The sequence below is a fragment of the Argopecten irradians genome, chromosome 1 (genome assembly GCF_041381155.1).
Source record: "Argopecten irradians isolate NY chromosome 1, Ai_NY, whole genome shotgun sequence".
NCBI classification, from domain to species: Eukaryota; Metazoa; Mollusca; class Bivalvia; order Pectinida; family Pectinidae; genus Argopecten; species Argopecten irradians.
In genome coordinates this window covers 65312684-65324422 of record NC_091134.1, presented here as the reverse complement: position 1 = coordinate 65324422, position 11739 = coordinate 65312684, and positions in this window count along the sequence as shown.

Genomic DNA, 11739 nt, shown 5'->3' with positions numbered 1-11739 from the left:
AAATGTTTTTGTAGACACCATAAGGTACTCTGAACATAACAAGAAGACTCTTCACGAAAAAAATAGTTCAAACAATCTGTTTGGGGCGAAAAATGCAAATTTTCGGAAAGAGCCTCAAAGTCCACATTTTAACTATTTTTTTTCGTAAATATTCTTCTTGTCATGTTCAGAGTACCTTATAGTGTATATAAGAGCACTTGTATCAATTAAAATGTCTTCTTATATGCTATATTTGTGATCCGCCATTTAAAGCAGCCATTTGCATTTACAACAATAGGCTCCTGCGCTATTCGCTGGTCCGATTTTGCCAAACAAACTGTTGGAGTACCTGGCATAGTCACTACTGAACACGATAGCATGTTTATTTGGTGCCATCAATGCAATTCACACGAGTTCTATGTCTTCTCCAGAAATATACATTTTTCTCTTATTTTACTGAAATTTACAAGCAGCTTCACAAATTACTTATCAACAGTAAGACTGACAGTTAGCCAGGGTATATACCAACAATTAATGAAATTAGTTCTGTTCAATAGCAGCACAGTAATGCGTTTTAGGCTTGCAAAATATCACTGGTTAAAGCCATTACATGAACCTTAAACTGTTTACATGTATTTACATGTATTTATTGCTTAGAGCTAGAATGTACTTAAAAAAATGTTCACTCTAACTTCACTCATATTTTTCACGATCATAATTAGGAGTTCTTATATTTCCAAAGAGTTTTATTTGTGATCCAATTATACAATATACAAATCTAGTATGCTACTAATAGTCTACTAAGAATTAATTGTGTGTGTTTCATTTATTTATTTATTTATGTATTTAATCAGGTGATATACATGCAATTTAAATTACACTTTCTTTATAAATAAGATAAATCAGAAATTCAAATGTACATTTGTGCATGTTAACTCTGTATATTGATAGATTGTGTGAATGATTATAATATATATCATTTATATCAGTATCTGCCTTACATATGCCTTCGCTTTTTGGCATCCTTAAAGTTTATTCACATTCATGGATTTTTTTATCTTGCATTGGTCTACAATGTAATTGCTTTAGAAAATTATTTCTACTTATATGCAGACAATAATGCACCCATATATATAGTGCCCTTTTAATATATTATAGCGGGATTGGACGGAGTCGATCATCGGTGACCAGGTAGCTCAGTAAGTAGAGCACTTGGCTAGTGTTCGGAGGGTCCCGGGTTGGAATCCCAGTCTGGTCGCTACATTTTCTCCTCTCCTGTTACAGAATTGGTGCCCAACCAAATAACCCACAGTATTGGTGTTTGGAAGGGTCTCATATGTCTTTGAGGGCAAAGACTTCAAGAAAGGAGGGATGAGTGTAGTGGGATTGGACTGGGTCGATCATCGGTGACCAGGTAGCTCATTAGGTAGAGCACTCAGCTAGTGTCCCGGGTTCGAATTCCGTTCTGGCCGCTACATTTTCTCCTCTCCTGTTACAATATTATATATATGTATACATATATATAAATGTGGAAATGTGGTTCAATGAAGCATATATGCTTATATTTTTATGTGTACTTTCAATTAAATGTTTTATTTTTCCAGATTCTATTTCTGTAATCATGGCAAATATAGGAAGAACCATCATGTGTATAATATTACCACTGCTTTTTGTGGTATCAGGAACTGTCAAACTTTACCCAGTTTTTCCAGGGGTGTATAAAGAAATGGTAAGTTGTTCAATGAGAAATAAATTGAACATTTTCAAATGTTATTATAAGTTTCTTGGCATTGATGGAGAAAAGTTTAAAAACTATAGATGCCATAATTATAAAAAAAAAAATTTACTCAGGTCAAACTTCGATTTAATATTCAGAATCTTAAAAACTTTATGGACAACTATCAGACAAGAAAACCTACAACCTACAATTTCAAATCAAATATGGAATAATAATAGATATGTACATTGTATTATTTAATTTATACAATTGTGTTAATTAAGGAACGTACATGTAATCCATATGTTTTGTTTCAGGTAAGCAAGTTTGTCATCTATAGCCAAGTATTTCCATCAGCCTGGATAGGATACCCACCAAATCCAGAGCTGTACCGAATCTTTGTAGGGTCAATGGAGCTGTCAAGTGCCTTAGGGGTTCTCTTCGGACCCACCGGGTTAAAAAAGATGGGATGTTGTATCCTGATTACAATCATGACTGGGGCAATCATAACGCACTGGTGTTGTTTAGAGTTCCTACCAAGCCTTGTCCCGGCGGTGTACATGACCTGGACCATGTATGTGTTGTGGGCAACCATGCAGAACGAAGCCAAAGCAACCAAGAAAGTGAAGACTAATTAATCAAAAACAAACTTATCAGGACAACTTCAAAAATTAAAAAAATAATATGGAAAGTAGGATCATTTTACTCATTATACAGTATTTTTTTATATCATATATATACATTGTATTGTTTATCATATATACATTGTATTGTTTTATTTTGTGCTTCCATACATATCCAAACTTTTCAGTAAGACACAGGAGGTCCTCCATATCACCATGTAGATGTTAAATGGCCGTTAAATAATTTTAAAGGTTACCGGTAATGTTAGTAGGAATGAATAGAGATGTCATTAGTTTTCTAAAAACCTTTAATTAAAATTGAAAAATAATTTATGAAAGAGTGATTTTTTAAGGGTTTGTTAGTCTATTTGTCAAATTCATTACATAGTGTAAATGGGAATTAATGCCTTTATTGATAATATTTGTCTAATACTCATGAAAGTCTATGGAGGTGTACATGCCATCAGAGTTTGTACTGACTGTTGTATCCCCAGAATTTCATAAAATGTGTTATTGTGTTGTCTTAATACAATTTTAATTTAGACTCATTTTAAATAGCTATCTTATGAATTGTTGGCAGCGTTGTCACTGACACGACAAGTCACTTTTTGTTTTTTAGTTTACCTGAAATTGTTTTAATTGCCTCATAATTTCAGAACTTGTTGGTTTTATCACTAAAGCTATATGTATAAAAACTTACTAATACCTAGTGCTTATTTGAATCCTATAACAGTGTATACCCTGTGAGATACATACCATGACAATGTGCTATTTACTATAATTTTTAATTTATCAACACCGCATAGACTGCTCTAATATTAAGATGCAATATTTGATATAACAATTCAGACCAGAAACTTGATATGGGTACATACAATATATATTTTCTACCATATCTTGACATCAAATTAAAACTTGGATGTTTTACCTGGTGTTAAATATTTTATTGGATTAATGATACTTTTATTTTCAAGGATTTGTCAAATTGTTATCTAAAGGGTAGCTTTAATTTATCATATTATATATATTATATATATATAGCATATTAGTTATTTATCTAAAGAGAAGCCAGCATATGCTTGCCATCATAGTTGTAACTTGGCAAATCATGTTTTTAATCTACCCCCTTAAATGATTAGGGAAGTGGTCCCAATAGGCATGGAGTATATAATTACATGTCATACATGCAATGTAATTTGGGAGTGTCAAATTTGTTATTATCAAACCACTTGTATGTATACTTTGTATGTTTATTTTACTAATAAAACGTTTGATACTAATGCTGCTTATCATTATTCAGTAGAGTGTTAGTCTACCTTCAGCAGATACTGATAACAACTGGCCTTCCTTCCATGACCATTATTGTCGGTGATCATTCCTCCATCTGAGAATATTTGTAATGACTACATGTGTTGTACTCTATATCCACAACGTAACTGTAGTACAGCAAGTCTTGCAACAAAGAAGACGAACACCCGCTCATTCATTAATATCTGTATTCTTCGTAAACGAAGAGTTACATGAACAAATTGGAATACACACAATGAAAGGTGCAAGGTACTAACAAAACAAAAAAGCGGGATAACATATCATAAAAGGAAAATGAGAACACAATGCAAAAAAGGAAAAGAAAGAAAAGTGATAGACAAAGAAGGCAAGCAATGGAAACACTCTTTAACATTTCTTAAAAAAAGACCACAAGTATACTATTCCTTTACTTAGAATATTGAAACTATAAAGAGTTCTAGACATTTTCATGATGTTATCTTTAGAGCTATGTACAATCGGTGCCTGTTACTGTTTTAAAGGGACAATTCAGTGAGGCAAATTCGTTACATAACCACGAAGCCAAATATGATGTAAATGTATTGTTCTACATTCCTTATGAAACATATGACAAGAAATGTGACAAATTCCACAACATTGCTAAGTATTTTTTATTAATACCATTGAGATTCCAAATCGTTGATCAATACGATTAAGCAGGTACAACTTGCATGTACGCTACAGCGTCGCAAGATACTGGTGATACTTTACGTTACACTAGCGTGACGTCGAACGGCGTTAAATACGGACAACGGCACGGTTTAAAAATGGCATATAAAGAAATTTCCAATATAGAAATACAAAAGTTATATATGTATCGAATCCTTTTAATATGACCTATAAGACCATGTATGTATATACATCTGTATATTGTGTCTGTATCTGACTTTTCTTTGATTTTAATCGAATTAGAGATTCCTGTAATGTTTCTCTTGTGCTTAAATGGAGTTTCCAATATTCATGTTGAGAACTAAAATCTTATTTCATCCTTATTTTACTTCCAAAATGTACATATGTATAATAACGGTATAAAATGCTAATCTTGTACACAAAGCTGCAGTTAAGCCGTTCTCGGTTTAGAAGTCAAATACGGCGATTGTATTTTCATAAGGCAACGTTAACGTAAGGTTTTAATGGAAAATATAATATTACGATATTTGTTATTTGGCATCAGAAGAGTAGTATTTTCTGTTAATAAAATAGAGTACCATGATAAATGGGTCAATATCTCAATAAGGGACATTTTGAACATCAAATTTTCAGAAGATCATAGAATGAAAATCATGATAAAAGTTCCATTGTATGATAGGGTTTACGTTGTAGATAACCACTAGACACGTTTCAGAGCTTAACAATGTATTATGACGTCATAATTATGACGTCATAACGCATATGTAACGGTAAAATGTCCTTTACCGTTACAACTACTGAGGATATAACAGATAACAAATTAACAATTAAAAAAATAAACACGCTGAAAATTTATTTCTCGTTAACAACTTTTGAAATGAACAATTAGTAACATGGTATTTCATTGTCGAATATCAAACGATAAATAAAATATTTCATATTTCAATATTTGAAGTAGTGAAAAATTTTTTTTTACGACAAAGGAATAACTATGCTGTTATTGCACATTTCTTGTACAGAAGAAATGTTTAGTTCCAAAACCAGTAGAAAATGTAAAAGCAAATATGAAAGTCTTTTTAAATTATTACAAATAATTTTATCAGAAAATGGTAGTTTAACTAACGTAACGGTAAGGACATGATCGTAACGTGAAAGACCGTCCGTAACGGTAAGGACAATTTCATTTATAAAGATCGTGTCTTACACATACACATTCATGTATATACGTGTACAATGCAAATTGCACTCTTAAAAAGCCAAGATAATTTCGACAAATCTGTTTTTTAACATCGTATGAATAATTGTGAACTAAATCAGGCATTTTATATCGTATTGTGTAATCATTACACAATAACTTCGCAGACATTCTATATCTATTGATCATGAGTTATCATAGAGCAAAGAAGTAATTCTAACTGTAAACATGAACTTTATATATACAATGTAAAACAATAAAATTTTTTTGCAAATTCAAACTCTTTTTTGGAAGTGAACATTCAAACTCAATCATATTTTTCAGAGATTTCTGCCCAAATATCTGGGCGGATTTGAAGATGACGCTTAGTAACATTAGTTGGTTCAGGTATTAATGTTACGACCTGAGAATACTTGTACCAAAGTACATCATCAATAAGAGACCAGAAGTACCTATTAGCACCAACTTTGTGTAGTACCTTAACTTCTATTTCTTCTTGGTCTACGTCCAAAACAACTCCCGGAAACGGAACACCATCATACTCAACTACGCACCATTGACCAATCATATCTGGATCGACAGTGCCTTCGTGTACCGGATTTAACTTGCTAACCGTTTTGGTCTGTGGCAATGTGCCGTCAGAATTGGTCACAACTGGTAAACGGCTACCAGGGTTGGACACTGGCAAACAGGAATTTGGCCTAGTAGTGGATTGGGATGTTTGTAACGTACTCGCGGAGTCAGAAACTGGCAAGTTGCTCATGGAGTTGGACAAAGACAATCTGCTAGGTACCACGGATTGTAAATCTACATCTTTTCGGTTAAAACAAGAACATATTGTTGGTCTTGTACAAAAACAAGACAGCGGCCTAACTGAAATTACTGTAGAACCGATCGTGCTCAAAACTTGATGAAGTTTCATTGTGTCTGGCACAGACTTGAGAGTTTGCGGCAACTCTGATGAAAGATTCTCTATGTCCACGTCATTGATAAGATATATTTACACCGCGATATTCGAATTATGAAGTTCCCTGAACATATCATTAGCGTCGCAAATGTCACGACTGAACGAAACGGCCTTGTCTGCCGTTCATTTGATTAGACCGTCGAATCCGTCCGGGGCACCTTTACCGTGTCCAGCCTCGGTAAAATTCCAGGTCGCATGCTGGAAACCATATTTATGTATCAAGTGGTTAAAGAGGTAAAAATTCTTACGAGATCTATATTGAGTTGTTGGTCCATCGGACACGAAATGCACAACATTTATACTATCGTCGGCGTTTCTTACGCCGTCCAATATTGGGTGAAGGTGTGCCCAAATGGCTAGCGGGTCGTGTCTTGTATTGGGCGACAATGTACAGAAAGATGACGGTTTATTGTTTTTGGTGTAAATTACACCAGTGTGAAGCGACACTTGGTTTCTGGAAGCACCAAAATGCATTCCCTGGACCTCCTCTCCCATTTTACAAGCATAATTTTCAGAGAAATCTATATGCACAATGCATTCGTTTTCGTTGAGATTATCTTTTAAGTTTTTTATTTCGTTGAACTGGTGACTGATATTAAATTCATGTCTACATATTCTTGATGCTAGGGCTGCATTTGTTTCATCTAAAAGATTTCTCAGTGTGTATTGGACCTTCTCTTTGACAGTGACCTGTACCTTAAATCTATTTATCTGTCCATTCGCTTTCACGTTCTCCCTCTCTTCCACTCTGTTTTGCCAACAATACACCCACACTTGCCTCCCTTCATCAAACTCCTCTATATGCCTTAATGTTTTTTCACGACATTTCACACACTCTCTGTACATGCATTCCTTTTTTACATCTTCGCAGCAAATCTCTCGACATAATTCAGAAACTGACTTACTTAACAATACCTTGTGCTCTACCAATCTGTCGATCTTGAATTTAATATTTGAATGTAGCTTACATGTACACGTGTCCCTTTTGCTACATGTTGGATCTAAAATCCAAAATGGTTTAAGCCTACAGAATGTCACGTACGAAACACGTCTGTTGCCAGGTACTGATACATACTTTTTGTGAAGACCTTTGAGCGTATTATTCAAAATTCGCCTTTGCTTTTTAACGCCATTTCTCGTTATATCTTTTTTTGCCGGGCATGAGTCGAGAATTGATATCTAAAAATGTGCTTTGCCGGACATCTTCAGATACAGCATTGCGTTTTATCTTACGCTGATACTTAATCTGGCCGGATATTGAAGACCTGATCCTCTTCTGGGAAACAACACTTTCATACAAGCTTTGCAACGAGTTGTTTCTGTTTTTCGGATTTGAATGTTTTCATTTTCAAGCGAAGATTTTTCACGATTAATGAGTTGAATAACCTTTCTTTCTGGGTTTCCTTTGTGGTTTTGTTTTTGACTGGTAAGAGCTTCTGTTCCAGTCTCTGATATCGTTTCCGATATTTGTCCACTTTTTGGCGGGAAGATTTAAGCTCTTCCGCCGCCTTCGTAAGTTCTCGCCTCATCTTTCTATAGTTTTTCCTTGCGGTTTTCAAACCAGCTATCCTCTGACGAGAGGCTGACGACGATTCATGATTTGGGGATGGTATCGGAGAAGTCGGTGGGGACAAAACTTTATCTAGTGTAGATTGAATCTTTTTTTGTCGTGCTCTTTCTTTGCGTTTTTGTATTTTTCATTGTCTTCGGTTTTTTTCTAAGCGTTCTCTCATCTTCGGTAATGTGGTGATCTTGTCTTGTTTGTTTTTTCTTTTGATACCTAGATTTTTCCTTCGTGAGATGATTTTCATATTTTTGTGGATCGTTTTTCAGTCTCGCCCGGTATTTCCGCATCCGCTCGGCTGCAGACATACCCATATTGCTTTATCTGTTTTTTTAAGTAACAAAAGTTTGTCCTTTTCTAGTAGATAGCTGGATCCGCTATATTTCCACCAAACAGATGACGATGGATTCGTTTCAGTAAAATATAAATTCAGGTGAAGATCCAAACTTTTTATATTTTCATCTACTTCCTTCTGAGACACCTGGAGGGCTCGTTTTAGCTCTTTTTCCGTAACCTGAAAACATGTACGTTTATTCATTATACATGTTTATATAATGAATCTTTATACAGGTTTTATAATTAATCATTTTATTGAATAGAATAATAACATTAAGATATTTAATAGAGTGTATACATTGAAATATATTTTAGAAATAGATAACGTCAAGTACCGTTACGGCTTGTCTTTACCGTTACACACAAGACCACGGTTACATGTAACGGTAAGGACCGTAACGGTAAGGACATAATTAAAGAATCTTTATAAAAAAAAAAAAAAAAAAAAAAACGCTTAAAATAATAGATCACTCTCCGTAACCTCGAGGACTTCCACATAACACACGAGGAATTTATCTTAGCTTTAAGGAAATATTTTCTCATCAAAAATAAAAAGCATAATCTAAGAACGGTAAGGACACATTATGCTTGGTACAGAGTGTATTATAACCTTACCTTTACGTTTTTCAGTTACAGCAGCATGGCATGCTTCCTCGTTTAAATCACGTGGTTTTAAAAAGGGCGTCTTTAAAAAGTTTAAATGCCGCGTAATTTAAAAATTGTCTAACGGAAAAAAAATATCCGGAATTAAACGTACTGTAACGGTAACGGACATGTGACCCATGGACAAAGTTTGTATTTCAGATTACTTAAACATCATCGGTGACAGAGAATACAGAGTTTAAGCATGTTAATCTGATAATAACAACGTTACAAAATGGTTAATTAACTTCAAAAAATGCCCGTTTTCACTATGTTACAAAATCTCATGTTAGAAATCAAAATATTGATTTAGGACATTTTACCGTTACGGATATTTTGCATATTTCAAAGTACATATTTGTTTTAAAACTGAATATTTCAGTGTAGCCTTTTTTCAAGTTGCATAATTTGTTGAAATAAAGTGTTCTTAATATGTTATTATCAATTTTTAATGGATATTCCACAAAATTTGGAAAAAAAAGACATCTGGACAAAAAATGTCCCCTATTGAGATATTGACCCAAATACAAATCGATAAAGACTTAGATGAACTCACTACATGAATATTTTAACAAAAAATGCTCGACTCAAATTTTTGATCATAATGTTCTCTAATTATACGACCCCGGCAAAAGGACACTAAAGATAGCATCGTAAACGGTCAAAGGTTTTACTGAACAATATATATATACATGTATCAACAAAAAGTATAGATGATTTAGATATACTTAATTCGTGAAGCGCTCAATTTTGTAGCCACATGCTTCCTGACAAAGACAACACAATAAGAGACCAAGAATTACTATAGAATACATGTATCGACCTTTTAAACTATTCTGATTGGGGTAGGGGATTCATTGGCGGTTGGTACAATAATAGAGTGATAAAGATGATCCGGTGTAACGTTGAAAATGGACCTCCGTTGAAAATTGACCTCGGGTCAGTTTTCAACGTTGAATTGAGCATGCCGTTGAAAATTGACGGTGTCTAGGGTCAATTCTCAACGGCAGGTCTGTTGAAAAATGACCGTTGAAAAATGACCTTGGCAAACTATCAACGGATGGTCTGTTGAAATATGATCCTAGTACATTCACATATATAACTGCTGCACAAACTCTGTTATCGCCATTCCTAATATAAGCGACCCTTCTATGCTGGTATTTATATTACATAATCACCTCGATTTGAATTGAAATTTGGTATTGTTATCATCGTAATAATTATTAAATACATCATTTAAATATTTTAGGTGCTTGTATGTTTATTATGGAGAATACGGCACTACAAAACTTTCATTTTTTCTATAGTCATTTTGTTCGTCCGTGTAGATAATGTTAATTTAATTGTTCTCAGACTGAGGAATTGCTATATAACACTGAGGTAACGTAGTAAATAAAAAGGAATTGTTGTTATCAACTGCATGCAAAGTTTGTACTATGTGGTGTTCACTTCCGAGTACCAGTGGATAGTGTTACAAAACTATAATTATGGGATATTATTAATTTGTTTCTTAATGATTTTTTATGATTATATTTTCGACGATTTAACGTTTGTCAGATATTCAGTAATTGTTAATATATATTTATTCCCTGCAATACAAGAATGCATGTATTATATATCTGCGTTTGGATCAGTTATGTTGTGTTCTGCGTATGGTTGTGTTGTGTTGTTGTGTTGTTTTGTGGTTGTGTGTTTTGTGTTGTGTGTTGTTTGTTGTGTGGTGTTGTTGTGTGTTGTTTTGTGGTTGTGTTATATTGTGTTGTTATGTTGTGTGGTGTTGTGTTGTTGTGTGTTGTGTTGTTATGTGTGGTTGTGTCATGTTATTGTGTTGTTTGTCATTGGTGTGTTGTTGTGTTGTGAATTGTTGTGTTGTGAATTGTTGTGTGCTGTGTTTTGTTGTTGTGTGTTGTGTTGTTGTTCCGTGTTTGTGCAGTGTTGTTACGTGATGTTTTTGTGATGTGTTGTTGCGTTATGTTGTGTGATGTTGTCGGGTGTTGTGTTGTTGTGTATTGTTGTGTTGTTAGGTGGTGTTGTATTGTTGTTATGTTATGTGTTGTGTTGTGTGTTGTTGTGTTGTGTTGTGTGATGTTTTGTTGTGTGATTTTGTGTTGTGTTATGTTGTGTGATGTTGTCGTGTGTTGTGTTGTTGTGTGTTATTGTGTTGTTTTTGGGTGGTGTTGTATTGTTGTTGCGTGGTTGTGTTGTGTGTTGTGTTATGTGTTGTTATGTGATGTTTTGTTGTGATGTGTTGTGAGGTGTGTTGTGTTTTTGTGGTGTTGTGTGTTGTTGTTGGGTGTTGTTGTTGTTGCGTGTTTGTGTGATGTGTATTTGTGTTATGTTGTGTGATGTGCTGTTGTGTTATGTGATGTTGTGTTGTGTTGTGTTGTTGTTGTTGGATGTCGTTGTATTGTTGTTGCGTGGTTGTGTGTTTAGGTGTGGTTGTGTGTTGTGGTGTGGTTGTGTTGTGTGTTGTTGTGTTTTATGATGTTTTGTTGTGATGTTGTGTCGTGTTGTTGTGTAATGTTGTCTTGTGTTGTGTGTTTTGTGATGTTGTGTTTAGTGTGATGCGTTGTTGTGTTGTGTGATGTTATGTTGTGTGATGTTATGTTGTTTGATGTTGTATTGTGTGATGTTGTGTTATTTTGTTGTGTTTTGTTGTGTGATGTGATGTGTTGTTGTGTGGTGTTGTGTTGTGTAGTGTTGTTGTGTTGTTGGTGTGTTGCTGTGCTGTGTGATGCTGTGTAGTTTCGTGGTGTTGTG